This window comes from Phycodurus eques, chromosome 15, assembly GCF_024500275.1.
Source record: "Phycodurus eques isolate BA_2022a chromosome 15, UOR_Pequ_1.1, whole genome shotgun sequence".
Taxonomy (NCBI): domain Eukaryota; kingdom Metazoa; phylum Chordata; class Actinopteri; order Syngnathiformes; family Syngnathidae; genus Phycodurus; species Phycodurus eques.
The window spans coordinates 23,578,337-23,592,799 of NC_084539.1; positions in this window are offsets into that span (position 1 = coordinate 23,578,337).

A 14,463-nucleotide genomic window follows, 5' to 3' on the forward strand; every position below is an offset into this window, starting at 1 on the left:
GAACACATACACACACATGAACACACGCACACAAACCCATGCATGCACACTCACACACACACACACACACATACGCACACACTGACAAGTGGTGGCGGCGGACATGTTGAGAATGAAGATCATTCAAAGTCTGTCACATGACAAACAAACAGGAAGGAAGAAGAAGAGGAAGAGGAAGTAGTTGTGTAGAGGAGCAAGTGCGTGTGTGTCTGAGTGCGTGTGTGTTTTGCGGTGTTGTGAAGGAGACAAATGTTGTATTGAAATGGGCTTGGCGCAGATTGTGCAGGAAGTAATGAATTCCTGCACGGCGGCGGCGTGTGCGTGCGTGCGTGAGAGTGCGAGGAGGCGAGCGAGCGAGCGAGCGAGGATGAAAATGAAATTAAATGTTGCCTTCATCTCCACAAAGGCGCATAAATCAAAATGTGGATTAGCATGAGCGCAGAGAACATGCTAACACACCCCCTCTAACGGCACGCGGACACCACATACAGTAACACGACACGCGTCAAAAACATCTTTTATATGTTTAAATACACATATATTGTAAATATAAATCATCATTCATGATCTAGCATATGTTCATTATTTTTATTCATCATCATTTATTATGTCGCGTGTGTGTGTGTGGTTGGTCATGACCTTGAAGTGCATGTGTAGGGCAGGACTGTGTGTGTGTGTGTGTGTGTGTGTGTTTTTTTTTACACCAGACAGCAATACTACATACATATCAAAAACATGTTTTATATGTTTAAATATAAAAATATAAATGATCATTTTTATTCATTTATTATTTTGTTACACGTTATTACTTACATGGTTTTGTTTTAGTGTGTCGACTCGCTTGGGGTTAACGAAACCATCGAGGGGGGCGGGGCTTGTAACGCGGAGGTTCGATCCAGCAGCCCCCACGCTAGCACGCTAGCACGCTAACTAACATGTTCAATGTTGATTCATGCAATCACACGCATGCACAGTCGCACATTTAAACATGAAGACATACACACACAGAAAGACACAAACACACACGCACACACTCATACACGGACACACGCTCACACACGCACACACAGAGACACACACATGCAGGCAGACACGCACACTCTCACACACACGCGTACGTGGGAAAGTTGCACGGCAAACATGCAGAGCGTCTAATGCGGTTACTACGCTGAGCGTCATGTGACAGGCAGAAAACTTTCTCAGCGTTCAACACTCGGGATGTGGGAGGTCGCGACCCCCCCTCGGCGAACCCCCGACGGCGGCGGCCGTGAGGCGTGCCATCATCAAACGCTAGCACAACATTCACGCTAACCGCGCTCATACTAACGCTTGTTGTTGTTAGCATCAAAGACAGCAAAAACAAGAAGAAGATAGAAGGAAATGAAAGTCTTGCGGTCAGCTGACATTCGGCTGCCACGGCTCTTATTTTGAAAGGACACTTCCTGCTCAAAACAAGCTTACAAAACTAAACTACAAAACAAACTCAGTATTACATTCCTCTTCTGGATCTTCAGCAGTTAAAGGCTGAGATGCACACACACAATAACACACACACATACATTTACACACGTAAACACGTACACACACTCACACAAACTTGCAGACATACAGACACACACACGCAGACACAAGCACTCAAATGTACACGCACACTCATACATGCATGCACACACTTTTGCATACACACAAATTACACACAGACACATGCAGAAATACACGCAGACGCACACACAACTACACATTCAGACCTACATACACACACATACACACGTGCCCATGCATACACATAGACCTGCACGCACACACTCACACATACACACTTACGCGCACACACACACACACACACACACACACACTTGTACTAGCTAACGCTGCCTATTAGCAGCTAAATGCTAATCTATATTTAGCATCTGCTTGCTAAGTGTGTCCACCAAATGCTACGTCTTAGCTTGGAGTGAGCGCTTGTCGCGGTGTCCTTGACACAAAAGTGAGCGTGAGTGACAGGCAGAAGCCCCTCCCCCTCAGGCCCGGGTTAAAAAATTCTCAGGTGTTTTGAAGCCCCCCCGGGGGGCTCGTCAGCAGGAAGGACGAGCAGCTAATGTACGGGACGACGACGGCCATCGGCGGAGGACGGCGCGCGGCGATTAGCCGTGAAAGGACTTTTGGCGACGAGGCTCGGCCAGGAGGTCTCGTGTTTATGATGTCATCGCGTCGCCGGGGGGGCCGTTAGCCCCTGAAGTGGGACACTTGATGGAGGTGGAACTGCCTTCATTCTCCCGGTGACCGCCCGAGTGCCTCATTAGCAGCTGAGCCGCTAAGGCGGCTCCTACCGATGACGGCCGCTAACGCTGCTAACGCCGCTAATCGTGACGCCCGTCCCGTCTTTCCTGCCACCTCTGCGAAACAGACTGAATCCCTTAAATGTTGTCTGCGCGCGTCATTATGTGCGTTCGTTTAAATGAATAGAAGGGGTGTGCATGTGTGTGAGCGTGTGTGTCTGCATGTGTACGCGTGTGCGCGGTTTACACAGCTTGGCGTCCGAGCTCGACAGCCAATTGTAATATTTGGACAAGATTTCAAAGCGTTGGCGAGTCGCAGACAGGAAGTGACACACCGTGTTGACATCAAAGAGTCGGTCGGGGCGGGCGGGGGGGAAGGAGACGTGTCTTTACACGCGTGTCATTTCCTGTCACGCCGCCCGCGTCACGCTCAGCGGGTGTGCGTGAGGGTTCGCGCGGTTCGCCACAGACGCAAAACTTCAACTCCAAAATTTCACTCCTGATTGGTTACCTTCCGCGGGGATCCTTTGTATTTCCATCGTCGTGGGAACGCCGTCGTCGGCGCGTCAAAGATTAACGGCGAAAGCGGGACGCTCATCCCCGCCAAAATAAAAGCTAACGACGATCTTTATGGAGCAGCTGCGCAAAAGAGGCCGAGTCGCTCTCGGCTTTACGACACGTTAACGACCTCCGTTAAGTCGTTAGCCGCGTGACGTTGGCGGCGAGGGATTGTGGGAGCAAACAGGAAACGGGAAGTGTGACGCCACATGCCAGTCCGAATGAAGTAAAGATCATTTCCTGTTTGAAGACAAGCGATAACTTTCACGATGGCGTTTTTCCCGGAACTCGCAGCGCTCTACACGGCGGCGCTCCGCTCGGCGCCGCGCCGCGCCCCCGAGCTTTCATGCCGGAATTGACGGCATCCTGATTTATGGGCCTTATTGCGCCGCGTAATTAATTTTATGCATATGACTTCCTTTACAATTACCATGGCGACCCACGCCACGTACATCAACGTTTCCTTAATTGCACATTCATCACACAAACTACGTGCCTGCACCCTGCAAAAGTCAACACACCCTACACTTTTGATACATACATTATGTTGATATAATAGATACATTATATACACTATACTACATTTACATTATCCTGTAATGTCCTGTAATATAGTTTGCTGTTTTTTTTCTGAAATTTCTTTTGTAATATTAATTTCAATATTTAATCTCATTAAATATTAAAATGAGAATCCATCCATCCATTTTCTGAGCCGCTTCTCCTCACGAGGGTCGCGGGAGCGCCGGAGCCAATCCCGGCTGTCATCGAGCAGGAGGCGGGGTACGCCCTGAACCGGTCGCCAGCCAATCGCAGGGCACATAGAAACAAACAACCATTCGCACTCACAGTCACGCCTACGGGCAATTTAGAGTCTCCGATTCACGCATGTTTTTGGGACGCGGGAGGAAACCGGAGCGCCCGGAGAAAAGCCACGCAGGCACGGGGAGAACATGCAAACTCCACACAGGCGGGGCCGGGGATTGAACCCGGGTCCTCAGAACTGGGAGGTTACATATTTCACATACAAATTGTAACAATTATTTTTCTAACAATTAAATTAATTTGATAAAATAATTGATTAATTCATTAATCCAAAATCATTCAATTATGAACAATACAATATTTGTAATCAATTGCAATTTTAATCAATCCAATATTATCAATATAAATATCAATTTTGGTCATATAATAAACAATTTTACACACCTTTAAACAAATGTGTTTAATACATTCATTATGACATTGTTTCAATTATAAATAATTACAAATTGGAGTGAATTACAATTTCATTATTAACTAGTTTACGTATTATTTTTACAGACACACTCGCATTTTTTGCTTCAAAGTTAACAATATAGAATAAGCACAATTGATGAAATGATAAATAACACAATCAAAGATTTGAAGGAATTACAACGGAACGATTCAAATCAACAACTTTGAAGCCAAGCGAGCCGTTACGACGTCACGATGTCGATGACTATGACGACGACGATGAGGAGGAGGAGGAGGATGAAGACTATTACGGGACGTTTGAACTGCAGCCCTTCTCGGGTCGGAGGTCGCGGCGATGAGGAACATCGAGCTGATGAATAATTGCAGTTCCACACAGCAGACGTGAAACTGTTGTTCGTGATTCATGTTTGATGGGATGCTGGCGCGTAAACGTTTACATAGCGCACACGACACGCATCCGAACGTTGCCGCCTTCGGGATCCGAATCCGAATTAGCTTCACTAATTAGCCTCCGCGAGTCGGGCCACCCGAGCGCCGCGGCGAACGGCCGCGACGACGACCTCAAAACCGACAACGGAGCCGAGTGACGGGCGACGGACGACGGCGGCGCAGATGTGCAAAATCGAAGCGGTCGACGGCAGAAGGGAAGACGATCGGCGGCTATAGCGCCTATCGAGGGAAGGAGCCGGAAGAAGCGCCGCCGACCGGATTTCGGTCCTCGAGGGCGGGTCGGTGGGCACCGAGAATCTCGGAGGGGGATTTCGGCCTTTCCCGTGGCACCCCCGAACCAGACTTGCACTTTCCTAAAAAGACAAACTTTTCAATGTTGCACGTTCCTAAAAAGAAACATTGTTTTCATCATTGCATTTTTTTTTTTTTTTTTTTTCAAACCCGCACTTGCGTTATGTGGATCGTTTGATGAATTCCGACTGCCTGCGAGACCTTGAAGGTGTCTGTGATTCGCGATTGGACGAGCGTGTCGGGGGCGGGGCCAGCGGGAGGAGCAAGATCGTGAGCGTTATTCGGAATCCCACCGGTGTTCCTGGCAAGAAGCCGCCGCAACGTGGCGAGAAGGGCAGACGTACGCGGATGTACCGAGATCACCGCCGCCAATAAGTCCCGCATTCGTAGCAAAAAAAGAAACAAAAGACGTTCGTTCTGGTGAGGCCCGGCGGGATTCACATGAACGCCGCCGCCGTTCTTTTTCCCGCCTGGAAGCATTCGGGCGTACGGCAGCCAATCGTAGTGCAGCGCGGCGTGTCCCGGAGCCAATCGTCTTGGAGCAGACCGTGCGGGTTTCCTAAGGAGTCTGTGGACGTTTGAAAGAAACTCTCGTTGGATGTTTCTTTGGGCAGCGCTAACTGCCCAAAGAAACAGTTAGCACATCCGCCTTCTAATTCTGAGGTTGCGGGTTGAAATCTGGCCTCGCCTGTGTGGAGTTTGCATGTCCTCTGCGTGGCTTCCCGCCCCGAAACATGCGCGCGCGTGCATCACAGGGTTTATTATTTGCGGAAAGAACAAATATGATCGACCGCTGCTCGTCTAGCGCGTTTAGGATATTTCAGGATGGTCAAATATGCCGCTGCTATTTTGCCTGTCCATTTCGGCGCGCTATCCGCGTTGCCGCTAAAACACGTGATCGTCGACGAATCGACTTCACGACGTAACCGTCGTCGCGGAACGCCGAAGTCGACGAGTCGGTTCGCGATGCTTGTCGACAAGGGAAAACTCACCTGGTGTGTGTTTTTGAGAGGGCGGCTCGCAGCGACACGTCTCGCGTCTCGTGTGAAAACGATGCCAAGGTCTCGCGGTCGTTTATCAACTTCACATTATTTTCCGTACAAGAGCTTTTTTTCCTGCATGAAAACCCGACGAGCGTCTCAGGTGACTCGTCAATTAACACGCGATCATTAACACGTGCTCCTTAATTAGCGCGTGCTGCCTAACAGGCGTGTTAATTAAGAGGCGCTGATGTGTTCCGACCCGACGGCGTACACGTCACCTTTGCCGGCAGACGCCCCATTTGCGTATTAATCGGCGCGTTACCGTGACGACCGGACGATGAATTAAGCGTCGGCGGGCAAGAGGCGAGCGCCGCCCCCGCAGTCTGCGGCCGTCTCGCGTGTCACGCGGGTCCCGTGAATGGTTTGTTAATGACGCACACGCAAACGCACGCGGGGGGGCCGACAGTGACGGATGGTCCTTAATCGGGGGCGGGGGGGCCGCCCGCCGCAACGCCGACAGGCGAGCGCCACGTGGGTGGCGCTAGCGAGTGCGGCCATTAATAACGGCGGGGTGGGTGGGGCGGGCGGGAGGGGTCAGGCGGTGTCGGCGTGCGTCCGCGGTCACGCCGCCCGATCTTTAATCAAGTGAGCGGCGTTCGCTAATGAAAAGATGGCTCCCAAATTGCAGGCGTGCGCTCGTCACACGCATCGGCGGCCAGGCGTGGGAGCAGCCTGACGACCCATCTGTGGCTCGCCCTGACCCGGGGGAGCTCGGGGGGGGTCGTCTCCCAGACAACGTGTCGCAACCCCCCTCGACCGCCCCCCGTTGGCCTCATCTGATTGCTCTTTTAGCCAAACGTTGACACCTGCTGCCTTTTTTACACATTCGCAATTCAAACTTTCATCCGCCAAACGTTACACTTGTGGCGTCGTTAGGCCGATTCCGACCCCCTCAATTAACATTGAGCCCCTCCTAAATCATTTGGTCTATCAGTCACCCTTTCCTCGACACGGTGACCAGAAGCGAACGTGACAACTCTTGGTAAATGATTCCCCTCCAAAACATTTGGCCAATCACAGTGGAGAGTTTTGTTTGACATCGACACGAGGAAGCAAAGAAGAAAGCGGACGAGGTAGCGGACAAGAGCGCGAAAGAGGAACCGGACGAAGAAGTGAACGAGGAAGCGGACGAGGTAGCGGACGAGAGCGCGAACGAGGAACCGTAGGAAGAAGTGAACGAGGAAGCGGACGAGGTAGCGGACGAGTTAGCGGACAAGAGCGCGAACGAGGAACCGTAGGAAGAAGTGAACGAGGAAACAAACGAGGTAGCGGACGAGTTAGCGGACAAGAGCGCAAACGAGGAAGCGGACGAAGAAGCGGACAAGGAAGCAGACGAGAAAGCAGACAAGGAACCAGAGGAAGAAGTGAACGAGGAAGCAAACAAGGAAGCGGATGAGGAAGCGAAGGAGGAAGCGGACGTGTTAGCGGACAAGAGCGCGAAACAGGAAGCGAACGAGGAACCGGAGGAAGAAGTGAACGAGGAAGCGGATGAGGAAGCGAAGGAGGAAGCGCAGGAGTTAGCGGACAAGAACGCAAACGAGAAATCGGACGAGTTAGCGCTGTCGTTCAGGGATGTTAGCGTCGACTGAATTTTTGAATTGCTTTGTATTTTAGTATCTATTATATAGACTCAAATATGTATATTTGAGTATAGTGTTAAATATTCTGTATATGAAACTATGGTATGTATAATAACTAACTTGTAAAGACTAATATATTTTATTGTTATGGTTTACTTTTTATATATTTGATGTACGTTGAGGTTTCTGTACCTGATTTGTGAATCAACACTCATTTATTTATTTACTGGCACAACAGTTCACTAAAATAATGACGCTAGTGAGATAACGTGTCTGTAAATATACAGATCTGTAAAGTTGACGTCATCACACGTGCTCACGCTGCAAATTGTTCTGGTTTTCGAGGAAAGTTACTCCAAAAATACCCGAAATCCAAATGAGCAGATTTCACCTGGAACGGTGGAAGGCGAACGAACGGAAGCTTTGTTTCCGTCACATTTGACGTCGCAGTTGATCGCCTCTGTTGGGAAGGCGACGCAACACGCCAACCAAAATGGCGCCCTTCAACTATCGATTCGTACATTCTTTGCATACACGACATACCATTGTGCTTTGGATATTCTACAATTCATATTTAGATATGTTAATCATTTCCTCAAAAGAACACAAACTCTTGTTGTTTCCTTTTCCTAAAAGAAGAAAAGTTTACTGAAAACAACTTCCGTTGTACCAGAGGAAATGATTGCTGATGCACTTTCCTAAAAAGAAGACAACGACACCTCCACAGGCGGCACGGCGGGACGACCGGTTAGAGCGTCTGCCTCACAGTTCTGGGTCCGGGGTTCAATCCTTGCATGTTCTCCCCGTGCCCGCGTGGCTTTTCTCCGGGCACTCCGCTTTCCTCCCGCATCCCCAAAACACGCCTTAATCGGACGCTCTCAATTGCCCGTAGGTGCGAATGTGAGTGCGAGTGGTCGTTTGTTTCTATGTGTCCTGCGATTGGCTGGCGAGCGGTTCAGGGCGTGCCCCGCCTCCTGCCCGATGATAGCCGGGACGGGCTCCGGCACGCCCGCGACCCGTCTGAGGAGAAGCGCGACAGAAAATGGATGGTTGGATGGACACTTCCGCACTACATGCATCACACCTCAACAAGTTCCACACAGCACATACACAATTCGCACATTACGCTAGATATATTGTATTTCGAGCTATAGTAGATGTACATATTTTATACGTTATTATATATTCATTGCTGATGTTGAGAAACAGGAAGCGTTAAAAAAAACGTTAACATTTGCTGACTTTGAGACGACCTCGCTGCAAATGCGCGCGCGAGCGTCCGGCGAGCGTTGCTAACGTTGAAAGTGTTTTCAAATCCAATTGAGACGCTAATCACAGCTGCGGCGGCAGCGCGGCCGTGGCTAATCCGTAAGCGACGGCGCACTCTGCATGTCGTTAGCGGGAGGCGGGGCTTCTCTTCATCACATTCCGCTAAGCTAATTCAATTAAAAGCGCCTTCGCTAACTGTCCACTTATGCTAGTTTGTCCCGCCGTGGCGCGCGACCTTCAGCGAGCGGACGGCCTCCGAAAATCATGTGCTAGACTAGCGCAATGCTAACCCTAGGAGAGTTTCAATAGTTCCGACGTCACGTTTCATTTTCACCTTGTTTCCATGGCGACCACAACACCCCTTTTTTTTTAATGACCATACGCAAAAGAAGATGAGAAACTCTTGATTTTGCACTTTCCCAAAACCAAGACGAACTTGTTGGGGTTTCTTCTGCGCGAGGTTCGCATCCCGCAAGGCTCTGGCAGAGGACATTGTGATACTTTCTGTTTGTTTGTTTCATCAAGAAGATTACGGTGCGTTGAGTTGCACGAAGACCTTTGACCATCAATGAGGTTCCGGGCGGACGTGACGGACGAGCGCGACGAACGTGCAATTAGCGCCTATTAGCCTCAATTAGCGGCGTGGTCAGGGCGACGTGTGCCCGCGCGTCACTTTTGTCTCGTCATTCGGCTCGTTTGTAAACATCGCCGAATGACGGGCCGCGCCCCCCGAAGAGCGCGTCGGCTCGGGACCATCCGATCGGCGGACGTGAGACCGTCGGGACCGTCTGTCTTAACTCCCGCGCTCTCGCTTCCTTTAACTCGCCCGGTGCCATCTGTGCATGCTCTTTTGTGCGGGCAGCTGCGTATCCCCTCGCGCCCCGCCGACCCCGTGACCCCCTACCAGTATTCAAACATACACACACACGCAACCTGTTAGCGGCACTCATTTATTCATTGGCTTTTTCACTCATACACACTGTGTAACCTCTGAACCCCAACATCCTTTTTACTCGCTACACTTGCCGACCCCCCCCCCCCCACCCCCACCTTCGTCACCCCCATCCCGCCCCGCACGCCGTCGACGCCAACTGCCACCATGTCCCACCAACAACACATACGTCCCTTTGTAACCATGGCAACGGGTCCTCAACACTAGTCATTACGAGTCACCCCAATGACACCTACTTGGCTAAAAAGCTAACTAGCATTAGCGACTTTGTAAATTCAATCGGTTGACTGAGGCTCAATGCTAACTAGCGTTATCAACATTGCTCATGCTATTACTGATTAGCACCGAAGTGTTTTCTTTCGCGTAGTGTTTTGAATAAATCTGAAAATAAGCGAGTGAAGTATTCTTCTTCAGCTCAATGGCGCTAACGAGCCTTTGATGCTCTCAAGTAACAACAACTTACATCAAGCGCTTCTTAATCTTCCTCTTTAGTGCGCGCGCGTGTGTGTGTGTGTGCGCTAAGCAGATTCACAGTCACGCGCGGTGAAAGCTGTCGATGGGCGGGGCCGTATGAGCAGGATGATGATGATGATGATGAAGACGAGATCGTGCACTTCCACTGTGTGCATTCTTGTGTGTGCGTGCGCGTGCGATTGTAATGATAATGTTTGACGAGGCTCCTGACAGGCATCCGTATTTCGGGATCAAAGTCTCAGATGACTTTCATTTGCTAAATGGAGGATTTAGAAGCTTCTGGAAGCTTTCGTGGAAATTTGCGCTCGATTCGGGACCCGCATTTGCATTCGCGGCCGTCCTCGACTTCCGCCCAACCCTCCAACGCATACCCGGCGTTCCCCGAATCCGTGAGCTCAATTAGCTGCTAATTGCGTCAACGAGCTTAAACGTACAAACGCTGACGATCACGTGACCCTTCCGATACTTCTTGACTTTGACGTGAACAACGATCAGTAGTTGTAATAATAACCGAGCCCCCTCCCCAAAAACGACCGCGGACCCGGCGTCAGGTTTAGCAGCCGGTAATGGTGTTTAGCAAGTGAAGCGGCGTGTGACCTGGGACGCGTTCACCGACGAGCGGCGGCCGCAGGGCTGCGCTCGCCGGCGCCTCCATTAGCCGAGTTTAACAGCGCGCGCTGTTCTTCTTATCCAAACTGAAGAAATCCTCCAGTGACCATAGCGTCGATCGAAACAGTCACATCCGTTGGACTTCGTCGGGCTTTTACGCTGGCCGCGTTTGGGAAGCCAACAGGTACGTCGGGTTGGCCGGCGAGCGGGTTCAACGTGCTCTTCATCGACACCTGCGTTCCGACTCGACTTCCCCTGAACTCCAAAACCGGTATCATTCGGGTCCGCAACAGCCGATCGGGTCCCAGTCCGCTCACCTCGAGCTTCGAGCTCGTGCGCGCCCACAACCAAAAGATTCACCGAGGGGAACCGACAGAAACGTGTCAAGTTCGTGACTTCTCCTTGCTAATGAAGGCGTTTCGTGATATGGGAATATATTCCGCGAAAAACAAACAAACAAAACAAGTAACACTGCTGCAGAAAAGCCATTGATGCACGAATGAATGCAGAGTTTCAATGTTGAATGTCGAATGTTGATCGGCCCACTGCCCAACCCCCGCTATTCCGAGGCGGTCTCCCATCCACGTACTGACCAGGACCGACCCCGCTTAGCTTCGAGATCAGACCACGCCGGTGGGCGAGGAGGTCAAACGAAAGACTTCGAAGTCGTTTACCATAATTGTGTTCCTGAAATATATTGTTTTATTTCACTAAATCCATGAACCAATTATTTATTAGATAAAACCGACATAAAAACAAGATAAAAATGAATAAACGAACCTTTTTTAACCAATGAAATGATTCATTCCCATTTTAAATGTTGTCATTTGTAATCATTTTCATAATAATCAGGCAATTATGGTTAAAATTCAATTGTATATGTATTTAGTAATGTTATTTTATTGACAATAAATCAATTAATTTCATTTTTAACTTCAATATGATCCATCAAAGTTGAAAACAGTTTATGTTACAAATACATTTATACTCATTTTAAAATGTAAATGTTTAGAATGAAGCTAAATTACTTCAATAACCAAGTATTTATTCAATATCAACAAATCATTGTTTCATGTATATTTGTGCAATTAATTTGTATTCATATTCAATCAATCAACCAATTTAAAGAGAAATGATTAAAAATCGATCATTCCATGTTTAGGAAAATCGACTTCATCAATGGAAAACATATTTGTGACTTGATAAATGCTCATCGCGTCATGATTTGATAAAAGAAAAAAATCTATCCATTACGATCAACGATTTCTACATGAATCACTCGCCGTCCTGTGGAACTATTTTTCTAACATGATCACGGCCGTTTCGGCGCGACGCTCACTTTCCTCACCGGCGGACACGTCGGCGCGCAAATCCGCCGCGTTGACGGACTATGAAAAGCGGTAGTTTTTGATCAGAAATGAGTTTGGGAATAGCAGCATATCGTTTGAGATGGAGTTGCGCCGGAATATCGACGGGATGGCGGAGTGACAGACAAGTCGCGTTCGCTTCGGGTGCGAGGAGTCGCGTAGAAAGTCAGGACGGGGCGAGCAAGTTCGGGTCACCGACACAGTTACCGCCGGTCGGAGGTCCTCTTACTCGCTTCTTTGGAACGGATTGATCAGGCTTTCCGCATCTCAGGGTCAACTTCTCAGGGGTCAAGTTTTCACCTAACCTGCTCGCTGGAATCCACACACGCATGCGTGCGTGTGTGCGTGCGTGTGCGGAAGGGTCAACAAGTTTGTCCCGTTTCCCAGGGTGCCAATCAGTTGCGCCCATCAAGCCGTGACGTCACGCCGGCTGCCAAAGATCGCGCTGATAGTTTCCATGGAAACACTGTGATGTCATGACCGTCATCAATAAACACGCACGCACGCACGCGCACACGGCCAGCGACACGGGAAGGAGTGAAGCGCTAACAGGAAGTGGCCGCGTGAAGACAGGAAGCCGTCAGGAAGCGAGGCAGCGGTCGGGAGGTCAGGAGGTCAGGCCGTGGCACTGTGGGTGGAGCTTATCGATCCCGGTGAGTGCCTCTTGCCAAAGGTCAAAGGTGAGAGAGAGCACAGAAAGCTTTTAAAGTGGCAGCGACCGTTGGCCTGATCAATACGGCCAGATGTCATGTGATGTGATGTCATCCGTGTCACGTGACCTCGGCACGCCCGCACTTACGCGATGGAAACAAAATGGTGCCGCTAATGCTAAGGCTAACTGCCAACCGGCTCATTTCTATGGCCGGCAGCCTGTTGTCGTCGTGTTAACATGTGATATTAGCATTGCTTACGTTAGGGGTTAATGGACTTTGTTAGCATGTTAGCCTGATGTTAGCATTCGTTACGTTAGCATATGTCAGTAATGAAAGGGTTCATACTCTCGATTTGCGAGTGAGTCTGACGTTAGCGAGATGTTAGCATGTCTTGTTGATGAAAGGATTAAACCCCTTTATTACATTGCAGCATGATATTAGCATGTTAGCGTTGTTACCAAGTGTCGGCAATGAAAGGACTGATGCATTTCATTAGCATTTTAGTGTGAAGTTTGTGTCAATGGTGAAAGGGTTAATGGACTTTGTAGCATGTTAGCGTAATGTTAGCAATCTTCAGTAATGAAACAGCTATTACACTTTATTAGCTTCTTAGCACGACAATAGCATGTGTCGCTGATGAAATGGTGAATGACTTTATTAGCATGTTAGTGTGATGGTAGCATGTGTCACTGATGAAATGGTTCATGGACTGTTTTTTTGCATGTTAGCATGACATTAGCTTGTGTCAGTAAAGAAAGGGCCAATACACTTTATTTGCATCTTAGCATGATGTGAGCATGTTTTGCTGATGGAATGGTTAAAAATTGTGGGGGGAGGGCTAATGGACTTTATTAGCATGTTAGCATAAAGTTAGGATATGTCAGTAATGAAAGTATTAGCATCTTAGCATGAGCTTAGCACGAATCGCTGATAGAATGGTTAATGGACTTTATTAGCGTGATGTTAGCATATGTGGCTAATGAAATAGCTAATGGACTTTATTAGCGTTTAAGTGCAGGGGGCGGGCCCAATGAAATTTTTATGTAATTTCCTGAGTGTTTGCCCTTTGCGACCCGCCCACTTTATCTGTTCCTTTAATGGCGTCTGCTCGTGTGTTTGTCGCTTTTATCGGCGGCGTTTTAATAAAAGGCGCTAATGGCGCGGCGTATTTGCATAGAGATGAATTACGGGCGCGGCGCCTTGACGTGACTTTTAAAAGATGATTGAGGACGTTATTACACCGCGCACTCTGCTACGCTAACAGGTTATTGTAGCGCGGCTAACGCTAATAACGCCGCCGCGCACAAAAGACGGGGCTGACCTTTCATTACTTAGCCCCGCCCCCCGTCACCCCCAGACCGCTCACGTCGCTAACGCAGCCGCCGACAACGCCATCCATCACTTTCAGTGCCGGGGGGGGGGGGGGGGTCAGCGAGAGATGATGTGACAAGATGGACACAAAAGCGCCAGCGGCAACAATGGAGGCAGATAAGAACCGGGGCACGCAACCCCTACTGCTGCCCCCCAAGCCAGCCACTGCCCCCCCCTCAGCCAACAGGTGCTACGCTAACTGCTAATCGCTAACAGGTGGCACCCAAACAAAAAGATGTTTGGGGGCAATTTCGGGAGTGTAAGTTTGTATTTCTGATTTCATGCTAAAGAATCATTCAATCAATATTTTTTCATCAGAAAAATGTTTTTG